Raw genomic sequence first — 14,436 nt, forward strand, 5'->3', positions numbered from 1 at the left:
ATAATTCCACAATGCAAAATTAATGAGCAATTAACGAAAATAAATAAATTTTTAAAAGTAAATAAAGTGACTAAACCGTAAAGTGCCCGACAGGACATAAGTAACTATGAATTAATGTGACGATCATTGTAAGCAGAAACAGATGATCATGGGCATCAGGGCCATATATGTAGGCCTAGTCATAAAACAACTGGTATAACGTTATGGTAGCCTATGCCCTATACCGACTGTTTGTTGATCTGCTGCTCAAAACATAACCACAACGGTGCTGCAGCGCGACGCTTCCTATTGGTGCTAGGGGCGGCATTTGACGCGCTGAAACTGCGCACCGCGCCGCTGAGGCAACGGTGTGTGGCCGGCTTCAGTGTTCCCGCTCCACGGCGGTTCGCTACTGGTGGAAAGCGGTGTAGAACTGGTCCTGCACAGTGTTAAACTGGTCCTGCGCCGTGAGGAACTGGTCTCGGAGCTTGACGTCGTAGGGGACGTGGATGTCCGCGGCGGCGCCTCTCGCCGCAGCGCAGCGGCGCAGCGTTGCACCGCCGGACGCCGCCGCGCAACAGCACGTCCCGAAGCGGCAGCGCGTCCCGTCCGGGTCCGAGGGCCCCTCCGGTCCCGAGGGCCCCTCGTGCTTCAGGGAGAAGATCCCGTGGAAGTGGAGCGGGGGGCTGAGCGCGCCGCCGTCGCACGTCGGACTCGAGCACTCGGGGGACGCGCTCTCGTAGAAAGGCTGGTAGATCGCCGCCGCACCGCAGAACGCGGCGTACGCCTGGAACGGCCTGCCGCCTCCTTCCGCGGCGCTGACGCCGCTGCAACCGGCATGGCCGCCAGAGCCACACGCCGCCGTGCCCGCGTCATGGCGGAGGCGGTAAGGCGCGTAGACGGCATCGAACGGAGCGCGCCCGGGGAAGGCGGCCTCCATGCGGGGCTCGGGGCCGGAGGGCCGGGCGCTGAGCTGCAGGCAGCCGGCCACTAGGCTGGCGGTGGGCTGGGAGAGGCCTCTGCACAGGGTCTGGACGAAAGCCAGCAGGTCGGGTCTCCTCCCGGCGCTCAGCACCTCGCTCAGGGCCCAGATGTAGTTCCGGGCCAGACGGAGCGTCTCTATCTTGGAGAGCTTCTGGGTCCTGGAGGGACACGGCACCGCCCTGCGCAGCGCGTCCAGCGCGTGGTTCAGACCGTGCATGCGGTTCCGCTCGCGCGTGTTGGCCTCCATGCGCCGCAGCCTCACTCGGTCCCATCGGGCCTGGGTCACCCTCCTCCTCCTCCGCTGACCCCTGCGGCGCGAGAGACCGTCCCCCTCCGGACCCCCATCCTCTTCCTCCTGCTCCTCCTCCTGCTGCTCCTCCTCCTCCGCCTCGCGCCCCCCCTCCGGGTCCCGGTCGTGTTGCCGGTCTCTCTCGGGGCCAGGCGCGTGCCCGAGCCACTCCGGTCTTCCCCCGGGCTCGCGGGGCTGGGACTTGGTGCTGACATTGCAGTGCGCGCCAGGTTGGAGGAACGGGCTGTCGGGCCCCCGGGGGAGGGTCCTCTCGGGCAGAGCGGAGGTCAACATGTCGCTGTCAGCGGGAGATACCGTTGATTAAATAGATGATGATGATGATGATGATGATGAAGAATGATAAAAAAAAATCGATTTAATAATAATAATAATAATAATAATAAACCAATATATTTAATAATAACAATAATTAATAAACAATATATTTAATAATAACAATAACTCGATTTAATAATAACAATGAATAATATCAATATCAAATCACGGTAAAAAAAAACAACAACTATATGATTTGTTATATATTTGTTATTAAAACAAATCCTGGCCTGCCTGATCAAATAATTTTAATGGGCTACGTCATTATTGCGCGGCGATAAACGATTCTCGAACGATGCATTCTCTCCTATTGGTTAGTTATGGAGTCAGGTTCAGGTATTTGTCAGGTATTTGTCCATAATTAATAATACTCCTCACAATTAATAATACTCCTCACAAACTCCTCACAAACATTCAGAGATCACAGCATTGAGCATCAGCTTCCTATTGGTCGGAGCTCACCTCGCGTTAAGTCCCGGAGTCACTCGAGATCCGTCCAGAGCAGCCGGCGACACTGAGAGGAAAACCATCTCTTGGAGAGACATCGGTGTTCCTCCTCCATCCCCAGCACCACCTCCTCCCCCACCTCCTCCTCCACCCCCACCACTCCACCCCCACCGCCTTCCCAGTCCCAGCACCACCTCCTCTCTCTTGGCTGACTCTTTTTAATTCATTATCTTTCTCCTCCGTTCCGTTCCCTCCGTCTCCTCTCTGAGGAATGACGGCGCTGTCTTCGGGCCGGGCTTTGCCGCGCAGGGACTGGCCACCCTGCGGAGCACCGCGTGCACCGCGTTTAGCGCGTGCACCACTGTACCGCACGCACCGCACGCTCTCTCTCTCGTTCTCCCTCCCCTGAATTCCGCCACCAAACCAGACACACCAGTGAGCTTCACTGGACGTCCATGAGGGACCAACCACCCAGTAACCCTCCCAGTAACCACCCAGTAACCCTCCCAGTAACCTCCCAGTAACCCTCCCAGTAACCTCCCAGTAACCACCCAGTAACCCTCCCAGTAACCTCCCAGTAACCACCCAGTAACCCTCCCAGTAACCACCCAGTAACCCTCCCAGTAACCACCCAGTAACCCTCCCAGTAACCCTCCCAGTAACCAGTAACCACCCAGTAACCCTCCCAGTAACCCTCCCAGTAACCTCCCAGTAACCTCCCAGTAACCCTCCCAGTAACCTCCCAGTAACTACCCAGTAACCACCCAGTAACCACCCAGTAACCCTCCCAGTAAACCTCCCAGTAACCTCCCAGTAACCCACCCAGTAACCTCCCAGTAACCCTCCCAGTAACCCTCCCAGTAAACCTCCCAGTGCTGCAGGCAGATTTGTTTAGGTTTTAGGAGTAAAATAATTATACCATTAGGCTAATGAATACGCATTGTAGCCTAATTAATATGCAACTCATTTAATTTAATATGCAAATGATGGAAGCAGAATTAGGGCTCCTAATGACGTGATGAGGTCACATTAATCCCACATCCATTTCCCAGTGAGAAGACCTCCACAACCATCAGGATCTCACCACCACACATCGTCTGAGCCCAGCTCATTTAGGGGCCACACACACACACACACACACACGCACGCACTCACGCAGGCACGCACACACGCACGCACGCACGCGCACACACACGTCCTCTCTTGCCTCAGCTGGTCTTTCCACCCCAGAAAACACATCAACATCTGAGGATTCAAACTCATCTCAGACTCATCACTTCACTGCACTAATTGCAAATGCAAATATGCAAATGTATATTAATTAATTACTCTGTTAATTAGTTCTCTGGTCTTTTTTTGGCAATAAATCATTCTGGAGAAAGCAAAGGGGCCCCACCCCGATTCAAACACACGCACACAAACACACATAAACACGCACACAAATGCAGACACACGCACACACGCGCATACACAGACATACGCACACACACACACACACACACACACACACACACACACACACACACATACACACACACGCACACACACACACACACACACACACACACACACACACACACACACACACACACACACACACACACACACCTGGGCGTTGATTAAAGAGGGGGTTATTGAAAGACGTGGCGGGAAGCGAGCCATCAGCTCTGTTTGTAGAAAGCTGCAGAACAAGGCGCTGGTTCACCATCACAGGAGCCACTGGGAGACCAGGGGAGCTCCCAGTACAGGCCAGGCTGCTCTCTCCCAGTCCAACCAGGGCCAGCAGGGGTGCAGAGCACACATGAAGTTCGTAAGAAAACCAAATCAATTCCACAGGAGGAAATGAGGGTGACCTATTGACCTTGAGCGAAGGTCACACACACACACACACACACACACACACACACACACACGTTAACATGCAGCAGAATATATTGTGTCTGGCACCACACCACCATACCCTCGGAGACGCTGAACTTCAGGACCACAGTGAGGTGGATTTATCGCTTAAACACACAGACACACACAGAGACCCACAGACCCACACACAGAACCACAGACACACACAGACACACCTATACACACACACACACACACACACAGACCCACATACACATAGACACACAGACACACACAGAGACATCCTCCTGACCTCGTCGTCTCATATTGGATCTTAGCGTCTCCTGTCCTGGTAGTTAGTTGATGTAGTTGGTATGAGAGGTGGTTAATGATGGAGTTTGATCTGCTGATGGGTCTGATCTCTGCAACCAGCTCAGCTTGCCTCAGAGCCATATGAGGTTGATGAGTCCCATGTTGGGATCATTAGGATAATGTGTCTTTAACTGCAATGGAAAATGTTTCTTCCATTGCATTTGCATGTTTGCACAGCAAATGGGTCTCAATAATTAAAGGGTAATGAACTACATAACATAGTATATACACAACATATAGTTGTGTGTATATATGTATATATATATACATACATATACACAACATCTAGTTGTTCAAAGCGTGACCTGATATCCTTTTGGTGTCCAATCAGATGAGAGGGTGAAGAGGGCAGAGTCCACTTGGCTCCTCCCTCCCATCTCACAATGGTCTACCTGCACCGTCTTGTATTCGTTAAATGGTACCAGGCGAGGCAGGTACTCACTTCCTCTCAACACCCTAACCCTAACCCTAAACACCTCACATCTTCGTTCTTTCATTTGAGACATGTAAAGTCCTCTTCCTCTCAAACAGACGGAAGACCATCTGGATCTGAGAGGTTTGGTTTGAACTCGTTCTTACGATGATGATGATGCTATAACCTTTTCTTTGTTCCTCTTGGTCATCTTTGTTCTTAAAGCAGCACCCCAGATTGAGACCAAATGTATGTTTGATGCAATTGTGTTGTGGCCTGTGAATTCACATGATGACAGAGTAGAGGTGGTGTTTGAAGAAGAAGAAGAAGAAGAAGGAGGATTGAATTTATATAGCGCTTTTCTCTCACTCAAAAACACTTTTACACTGAAGGGGGGGACCTCACTCACCACCACCAGTGTGTAGCACCCACTTGGGTGATGCACAGCAGCCAATCTGCGCCAGAACGCTCACCACACACCAGCTTGAGGTGGAGAGTGAGGGAATTAATGAGTCATCCAATCATACAGGGGGGTGATTAGGGGGCCAGATTGAATGAGCCTGGTTGGGCAGTTTTAGCCAGGACACCGGGGGATCCCCTAGTCTTTGTGATAAGTGCCCTGGGATCTTTTATGACCTCAGTGAGTCATGAACGATGATGTTTGGTTTAACTGCAGTAAGATATAGTGTTTAACTATCCCCACTCCAGATGACAGGTGTGTGTTCCAGATCCTCATCATCATTCATTATATATATATATATATATATATATATATATACACACACATACATGGCGTCTGCAGGTTGGTCATCACGACTCTCTTCTGTGATTGGTCGGCACTTGGCCATCTTCCCAGGTCCCAGATGATTCAATAGGCCCATCTGGTAGAGCCCCCCCCCCCTCCCAGACCTCCAGGGGGGGGCAACAGGAGGCAGGGTCTTGTTCGTTTGTCAGCCGCCCACACGCAGGCTGTGTCTGTCTCCTCTGAGTCCTAGCTCAGAACCATGCAAGGTTTGGTTTGGTCTAAGTCTAACCTGCAGTCCTTAGGGTTAGGTACATGTGGATGTATATGGTTCATGTGTATATTTGTTGTTCATGTGTATGTAAGTGGTTCATGTGTAGGCCTATGTATGTGGTTCATGTGTATGTATGTGGTTCTTGTGCATGTTTATGGTTCATGTGTACCAGTGTACGTTTATGGTTCATGTGTATGTATGTGGTTCATGTGTATTTAAATGGTTCATGTGTATGTACGACTGTAGGCCGGCGCTCCACACATGAACTATGTAGGCCACATGGTTCATGTGTGGAGCGCCGGCCTACAGTCGTACAGCATCACTACCACCACGTGGTGTTTCTAGCAGCGAGCAGTAGGTCTACTTTGTAGGACCGCTCGCTATTTGTGGAGGGGTGACCGCAGCTTCAGGCGTCACGCAGCGCCACCTGGTGGAGATGGGAAGAAACGCAGAGAGAAACCGCATGACTACAAACAACGCTACACCACTACGAGTGTTAGTCGGGATCAGGACGAACGTTAGCTGTTGATTGTAGGAGCTTGCGCATTAATTTCTTCTTATTTATTATTGCGCGTTATTGCTTTGAATAAAACCGTCTTCTAATTAGTTTTGAATATGAATATGTATGACATGATGCTGGGAGGTGGTCATTATCGTCAACACTTTATACGGTATGTATAAGTAGAAGACTTTACAAAGAAAGTAAAAATAAAGTTCTGCTGAGGCTGATTGGTGTTTAATTTAATTTAATTAAATGATAAGCTATCATAACTACCTTTCATTACAGCCGTGAAGCTGAACACATGCAAAGCACACGCCACAACAGCAGAGCAGAGCTGAAGCCCATGTTCAGAGTGGGGATGGATCCTTGCCCTGGTGAACCGGCTCACATCTCCTCATCAGGACTAGAGGCTCCACGGTGGGACCTTCAACATGCTCTCAATCAGCAGTCTGCTCATGGGCAAGCCTGCCCCCTGGAGACAAACGACACACCTATTGCCTGCATTAGAAATACCTTAAATTACCAAGATATGTTATGTGTTTGTGTGTGCGAAACTACTAACCGACCTGCTCCAGACGGCCCCCTGCCGCCTCTCGTCTTCTGCTGACCTCTAGTGGCGGATTGATGGTGGAGCTCTGGACCTGAATGTGTATCGTAACCGTTTAAGGTTCAGTGGCGGCATTATTAAGAAGTCAATTAATATACTGATGATTGGTAATTGGTCGATTCTATATTTGAGATGTTCTTGCGCACAGACCATCGGGTTGTGTGTCTGGATGTCGGGTTGTGTGTCTTTGGAAACGTCCGGACGCAGCAGGGGGCCGGTTAGTAGGTCTGACTTCACCTGTCCACCGATCGGACAAAACTCCAGCAGACGTGTTGCAAGCCGCTCTCTCCTGGTCCGGTTGGATCTTAACGGGACCGTATCTCACCACAGCCCATCCGGTCCCCACGCAGATAGGGAGGACGAGGCAGACGGAGGGGCGCTCAGTGAACCAGCCGCTCCAGGACGATAAGTGCAGCAGGAAGCATTGAAAGCCAGGAAGTCCTAGCTCCTTGTATGGCTGAGAAGTTGGACCCGAGTCATTTGCATCCCCCTCCCGTCCGTCCCTGTTTACAGAAAGGAGCGTCTGATGTTTGCTCTGCTCCGCCTGTCTGTCACAGGAGGCCACCCTCGTGCCCGAGTCGACTCGAGCAGAAAGAACTCATCGCTGTTGGGACTTAAACTGCCGAGTGGGACCCGGAATTATGCTCCTCAGTTGAACTGCAGTAACAGGTGAGTAGCCGATTACATTACAGGAAAGTGAGACTCAACATGAGAGAGAGAGAGAGAGAGAGAGAGAGAGAGAGAGAGAGAGAGAGAGAGAGAGAGAGAGAGAGAGAGAAAGTTCCCAGGTTCTTAATTCGAATTAGCTTACATACAAATCAAGTTATATATATATATATATGTGTGTGTGTGTGTGTGTGTGTGTGTATAAAACATTATAACTCTCTCATTACACCCATTGGGTGCCAGCTCTGCTAACATCCCTGCCCCCCATCTTAGGTGATGGTGTGGAGAGGTGGTGCTGCTACGTTTGTAAAGCATGGATCCTCCCGATTCCGTGGGGTTGCAGAAAGTCGGCCTACGCAGGAGGCTGTGCCGGGGTAAGTAGCCCTCTGTTCCGGGGTTCTACTGTCTATCCCGGGGTACCTAGCCCTCCTCCCGGGGTACCTAGCCCTCCTCCCGGGGTACCTAGCCCTCCTCCGGGCATACATACCCCCCGTCCCGCTGTAGAGTCCTCACCCCATGGCGCTCTCCCTGGGACCAGCGTCACGTCCCATGGGAGGCTGGAGGTTCAGGACTCTGCATTCTTTTCCCACCAAACAAATCCAGCGTTCTCCTGATGTGAGCCCATGGCTCTGTCAGAGCTACCCACAGGACCAGACCTGAAGGGCTCTGCTCTGCAGGACGGTGAGGAAGACCTGGAGATGTTTGTGAGGGTTCTGACAGATGGGTGACCGCAGAGCTTCAGTCCATCTCATGAACGTCGAACTGAAGTGTTTGGCAGAATAATAATTGATCTTCTAAACGTTTTGCTGTGTAGCTTGCGTATGATAGGACCTTCCTAAAGGTCAAGCCAGGTCTGGGTCATTAAACCATGTCCTACTGTGTCTTCCAATCGGCCCTTTGTAAGGACATATATACATCAAGTTTTAAATATTTATATTTATATTCATACATGCAGAATCATGTATGTGAACAGTAAAATAAAATGTGAAGAGCTCATAAATCGTGTGAAAGGAACAATTAACAACTAAGGACCAAGAGACTGTAATACAGATTAGATGTTTATTAGATTAGATGTCAGAGGAAGAGCCACGACTCAGTGTGACACGAGTCAGACCTCGCTGCTTGTGAAGGTTTGCTTTGTGTGTCTCTTCCTCCTCAGACCTGTATTTCTTCGTGCTCGTGTTCATTCATTCAATGGTGCTGGTGCATGATGAGTCTCATTGTGCGATGGTACATCATGGTCTCATTGTGCCATGGTGCGTCATGGTCTCATTGTGATGCTACATCATGGTCTCATTGTGCGATGGTACATCATGCTCTCATTGTCCGATGGTACACCATGGTCTCATTCTGCGATGGTACATCATGCTCTCATTGTGCAATGGTACATCCTGGTCTCATTGTATGTCATGCTGTGTTCCCTGCAGATAACCACAGGCAGGACAGCATCAGAGACTGGCTCTCAACCACCGTTGACGAGTGAGTATTTATCTGCCTATGAACGGGGCCCAGTTTCAAGAAGCTGGATTACCAGGTCAACCGGTTATGAAAAGTAAAAATTCAGGGATGCTTCCCTCTAGATGCCTCAACACCAGTGTTGGGTTACTTTAAAAAAGTGACTTTAAAAAAGTAATTAGTTACAGTTACTAGTTACTTATCCCTAAAAGCACTGTAACTAAAGTAGTTACTCCATTACAAATTATAAAAGTAACTAGTAACTGTGGAAAGTAACTATTGCGTTACTCTCACTTGAAGGCGGGTGCTGTTGAAGTTTAAAACCTATTGGCTCTGCCCAGTGCCACTCCGGATCTGCCTTAACCAATCGCTAACGTTTGGTCGTGACGTATTTCATGCTTAGCAAACTCCTTCACCACTAACGGAGCCAGCTGGAAAATTTTACTTTTCCCGAATCCCGTGGGATCGCCACGGGAAGCGCCACAACATCTTCACCACCAACAAAACTAAGCAAAGCCTGTTCCTGCTCCGGCTTTAATTTATCTATATTCGGCAGAGTTTCCACAACAGATCGAATAGCTTCTTTCTCCATGGTCTTCCTGCTGCTTCCTGGTATTTGTTTGACTACAACTGAAACTCGCGCACGACCTGTACGTCACTGTTCTCAGGCCGCGCCTCCTGTTCGCTGATTGGAGGGACAAACTTGAGGGAAAAGAAATCGTTTGAACATTCAGCGCTCCCAGACCGAAGTACTGAAGTGAAATGAAAATTGAGCGGAAGTACGGAGGCGGGCGGAACCAGGCTACCACCCCCCTTTAACGGAACTCAAAATACATGTGCATGTTCATGCACAGAAGCAAGGAATGCACGGAAGCATGCAACATTAAAAGATGTTTGAATTACTTGACATGGACGTGGAGAGGCAGTTTGTCCAGGGTATAATGTGCATTTCACGATTACACTCGTTCCTTTAATTTCTTGGAGGGAAAAGTAATGGCTATACTTCCATTTAAAGAAGGCTGTTTTTGGATTATGTGGGCTCGCCATTCCTGTTTCACACAGACTCACACGTCGTTGTTTGTCTGACTATGCATGCTTTCGAGTAAACAACACCTGCCCAACTACCTCTGATTGGCTTACCGTGACATGTTACTCTACCTAAGCTAATCATTATCATTAATGCGATTCTTTTGCCTACTAACCAAGGAAGAACAGTAAAGAGAGAGAGAGAACTAGTTGGTCTGATGAAAAAACAGCTTCAATTATAGTAACGCGCCACATTTTTTGGAAGTAACGGTAACAGCATTATAATGATGGAAAGAGTAATCAATTAGATTACTCGTTACTGCAAAAAGTAACGCTGTTATTTATAATGCTGTTATCCCCATCACTGCTCAACACAGCCTCAACACAGCCTCAAAAACAACCTCAAACACAGCCTTAAACATCAGACTCAAACACAGCCTCAAACGCAGCCTCAAACACAGCCTCAAACATCAGACTCCAAAACAGCCTCAAACACAGCCTCAAACACAGCCTCAAACATCACACTCAAAAACAGCCTCAAACACAGCCTCAAACACAACCTCAAACACAGCCTCAAACATCAGACTCAAAAACAGCCTCAAACATCAGACTCAAAAACAGCCTCAAAAACAACCTCAAACACAACCTCAAACATCAGACTCCAAAACAGCCTCAAACACAGCCTCAAACACAGCCTCTACACAGCCTCAAACACAGCCTCAAACACAGCCTCAAACACAGCCTCAAACATCAGACTCAAACACAGCCTCAAACATCACACTCAAAAACAGCCTCAAACACAGCCTCAAACACAACCTCAAACACAGCCTCAAACATCAGACTCAAAAACAGCCTCAAACATCAGACTCAAAAACAGCCTCAAAAACAACCTCAAACACAACCTCAAACATCAGACTCCAAAACAGCCTCAAACACAGCCTCAAACACAGCCTCTACACAGCCTCAAACACAGCCTCAAACACAGCCTCAAACATCAGACTCAAACACAGCCTCAAACACAACCTGAACACAGCCTCAAACACAGCCTCCACACAGCCTCGGACAATCAAACAATCAGAGCCTCAATCAAAATAGATGGTTTTGAAGCCTGTCCTGAAAGCGTATTATTCAGGTTTTTTTTTCAACTTGTTGAAATTGAAATTGGCTGTTCTGAAAGAGAAAAGCATCCAGGAAAACGTGTTTTTGAAAACCAGCGTTGAAGACCTGACCTGCTTTTGACCTGGTTTCCCTTTCAACAGCACACACACACACACACACACACGCACGCACACACACACACACACACACACACACACACACACACACACACACACACACACACACACACACACACACACACACACACACACACACACACAATAACTGAGACATACACACACACACACACACTAACATTGTGACATTACAACATTGTGTGTTTCTGTAGGTATGTGTGACGGGCAGGTTCATGTGTTTCTGTGTTTCTTGTGTATGTTTGCTTGTGTCTGTGCCAGTTTGATTGTATCTTTAGGTATCGGGCGTGTGTCTATTTGTTGTGTATTTCCCTGTGTGTCTGCATTGTTTCTCCGTGGACACTGGCTCTTGGTGTGTGTGTGTTTTGTGCACGCCTTTGATCACATGTCTTGTGCCATCTTGTCGTGCGGCTCCTTGTATTAAGTTGACCTGTGATTCCAGGGAGGATGCAAAGCGAGAGGCAGCGACGGAGCGGGCAGGTATGGCCACTCAAAACGCGATACACTCATGAGCCTTGCCTGATCTTCCTTGTTCCTTGCTTTCTCTTCCGTCATGTTTTCTTTAATTCTCGGAAAAACATGCTCTGTTCGATTCAACTCCTCGATATGGTAAGTAAAATTTCTGCTTTTGCCTCAACTTTTCTTCCTGGAAGCAGAGCACAATTTACTCTGAGTGATGTTTTGGAACGCAGACATGAAATGACCAAACTCCAATCAGGCTGCTGCTTGACTCAACCAGCAAACACTAAAGGGGTTAAATGTATTTTATTGTCGACAACATCAACGGCAGGGACGCCTACATTACAAATGAGTTGGAGATAAGGAGAGAGGGACAGAGGTGTTTGGGATCACTATAAGGTTATTAAATATATTGGTATCGTCTAGAATAGGTATGTAAATATATCAGTAAAGTCTAGAATGAATTGTTAAACAGTTTGTGAGTAGTTTGGAGGTTGGTTTGTCTTGGGTAACCCCGACTCTGTCTTCGGAGAGTTAAGATCTGTCCCTGTAGAGACGGGGGGGACGGGGGACGGGGGACGGGGGGGTTGGGAGGGAAACCTCCGACCCCTTTAGCGACTTAAAGAGGGCCACTCTTTATGGACTGTTTTTGCTTCACGGAGAAGGTGCCATTGTTGTTGTGTTCTTGCGCCGGCACCCAGCATCACCCGGCTCACCCCAGACATTCAAACCGTATGCAAATGCTGCCTGCGGTGCCATGGGAACAGGGCCGGCCGCCTGGGCCTCTGGCCGCTCGCCTTTTTCGCCCGGGGTTTCCTCTGGCCCTTTATCCCCTCATGTCACAGAGACAGGCCCCCTGGCAAAGAGACAGGCCCCCTGGCATAGAGACAGGCCCCCTGGGCTGGTGTCCAGCTCACTGCCTGCAACCTCCTGCTCACCGCCTGCACCTTGCTGCTCACCTCCTTCACCTTGCTGCTCACCGCCTGCACCTTGCTGCTCACGCCAGGCTCTGGGGGCTCTGTGAACGGCTTGTGTGTGTGTTTTGTGTTCTTGTGTGTGTGTGTGTGTGTTCTCTGTTCTCTTGTGTATGTGTTTTGCGTTCTCTTGTGTGTTTGTGTGTGTGTGTGTTCTGTGTTGACGTGTGTGTGTGTGTCACTATGGTGCACCATCAGAGGTATTTGTCTGCCTTCCCTCAGCTGCTCTGAGGTCTGTGTTGTGTCTGTCCTGCAGTGCCCATGCGGAGGAGCCCCAGCGACGAGGATGACCTAGCCTTGGGTGTGGAAGGTAAACAGCTTCCCTTTCCTGTACTTGTAAGGGTAGCCTCTCTGGGGAAGGAATGCTGAGCAGGCTCAGACCCACGGCTGACGGGGCCTGAGGAGGTTCACACCGTCACATGACTCAGGATGTCCGTCACCGTGGAAACTGTGATGAACAACACAGTTTAGATGCTTTTTGCGAAAGATTGTTTTTGTGTAAACTTGTGTTGCTTTTTGTTCATGTTGTTGTTATGCATGCCGGTTGGATCCTTAATTGTTTTCAATTGAGTTAAATTTAGGAAGGTCATGTCCCAGGACAGAGTGGAAACGGGATGTTGTTTGCTCTAGCAGAAGGACAAACCTGTTGTACTGTAACGATGAAAACAACACTTGGTGTGTGTGTGTGTGTGTGTGTGTATTTGTGTGTGTTTATTGAACTCTAAAGGTAGCTGCACGTCCTCAAACAAAACATCGCTAGGGAGCTAATCCAAACAGAGCCAGCTGATACTTACCAGTGACCTCCACCCTCTCTCCCAGACTGGTCCTCCTCCACCCTCTCTCCTCCACCCTCTCTCCCAGTCCGGTCCTCCTCCACCCTCTCTCCTCCACCCTCTCTCCTCCACCCTCTCTCCCAGTTATTCAGGCATGGGAACCAAGGAAACACAAACGAATGGGGGGTAGATCAGTAGATGGATCAATGGATACACACACACACACACACACACACACATTGCTAGGACAGTCAAAAAGTCTTTCGATGGCTGATCCAAACAGACTAGCCCCTGGCCACACTGACTGGCCCCCGGTCACACTGACTGGCCCTGGTCTCACTGACTGGCCCCTGGTCACACTGACTGGCCCTGGTCTCACTGACTGGCCCCTAGTCACACTGACTGGCCCCTGGTCACACTGGTTCAGCAGGCCTTATCTGTTTCTGGCATTTGGCAGATAAGTTGTTCATTTGTTTTCTGCGTCTCGCCATGCTTTGTTATCTCTGTGTCCTCTATGTAAGAGGTGCAAATGAATTGGCCAAGGCCAAGATCAAACAGGAATCCGTTGTCCTTCTGAGAGGAACGAGTTTAGCAGAGAACCTGAGGTCAGTGCTGACATGCGGCTGATTGAAACAACGTGTTCTTTTACAAGCGTCCCTTCTCAAAAAGTCACCAGTAGGACAGCGAGGAGGAATACTTTGTCCGTGTCACCGTTCCAGCTCTGGGCCGAGGAGCATCCTTAACAGGGAAGCTAAACTGCCAGAACCCAAACAGAGAGGGAGGGGGAGAGGGAGGGGTGGGGGTGGGGGGTGGAGAGCGAGAGAGGGAGGGAGAGAGGGAACGGGAGGGAGCGCAACAGAATGGGAGAGATCAGTGAAGAAAGGTGAAAGTGTAAAATGTCAGACACAGAGTTGGAGAAATGGAGAAAGAAAGGGAAAGAGACTTTGCTTGATGTCAGGATTTGCCTCACACAGTTAGCCGGTCGGCACGGCGTCGGCTCCGCAGTGGCCAGACATGACGTGCTGACTGTGAGTCTGTCGTCCTTCG

This window comes from Micromesistius poutassou (assembly GCF_964030765.1).
Source record: "Micromesistius poutassou genome assembly, chromosome: 11".
Lineage (NCBI taxonomy): Eukaryota > Metazoa > Chordata > Actinopteri > Gadiformes > Gadidae > Micromesistius > Micromesistius poutassou.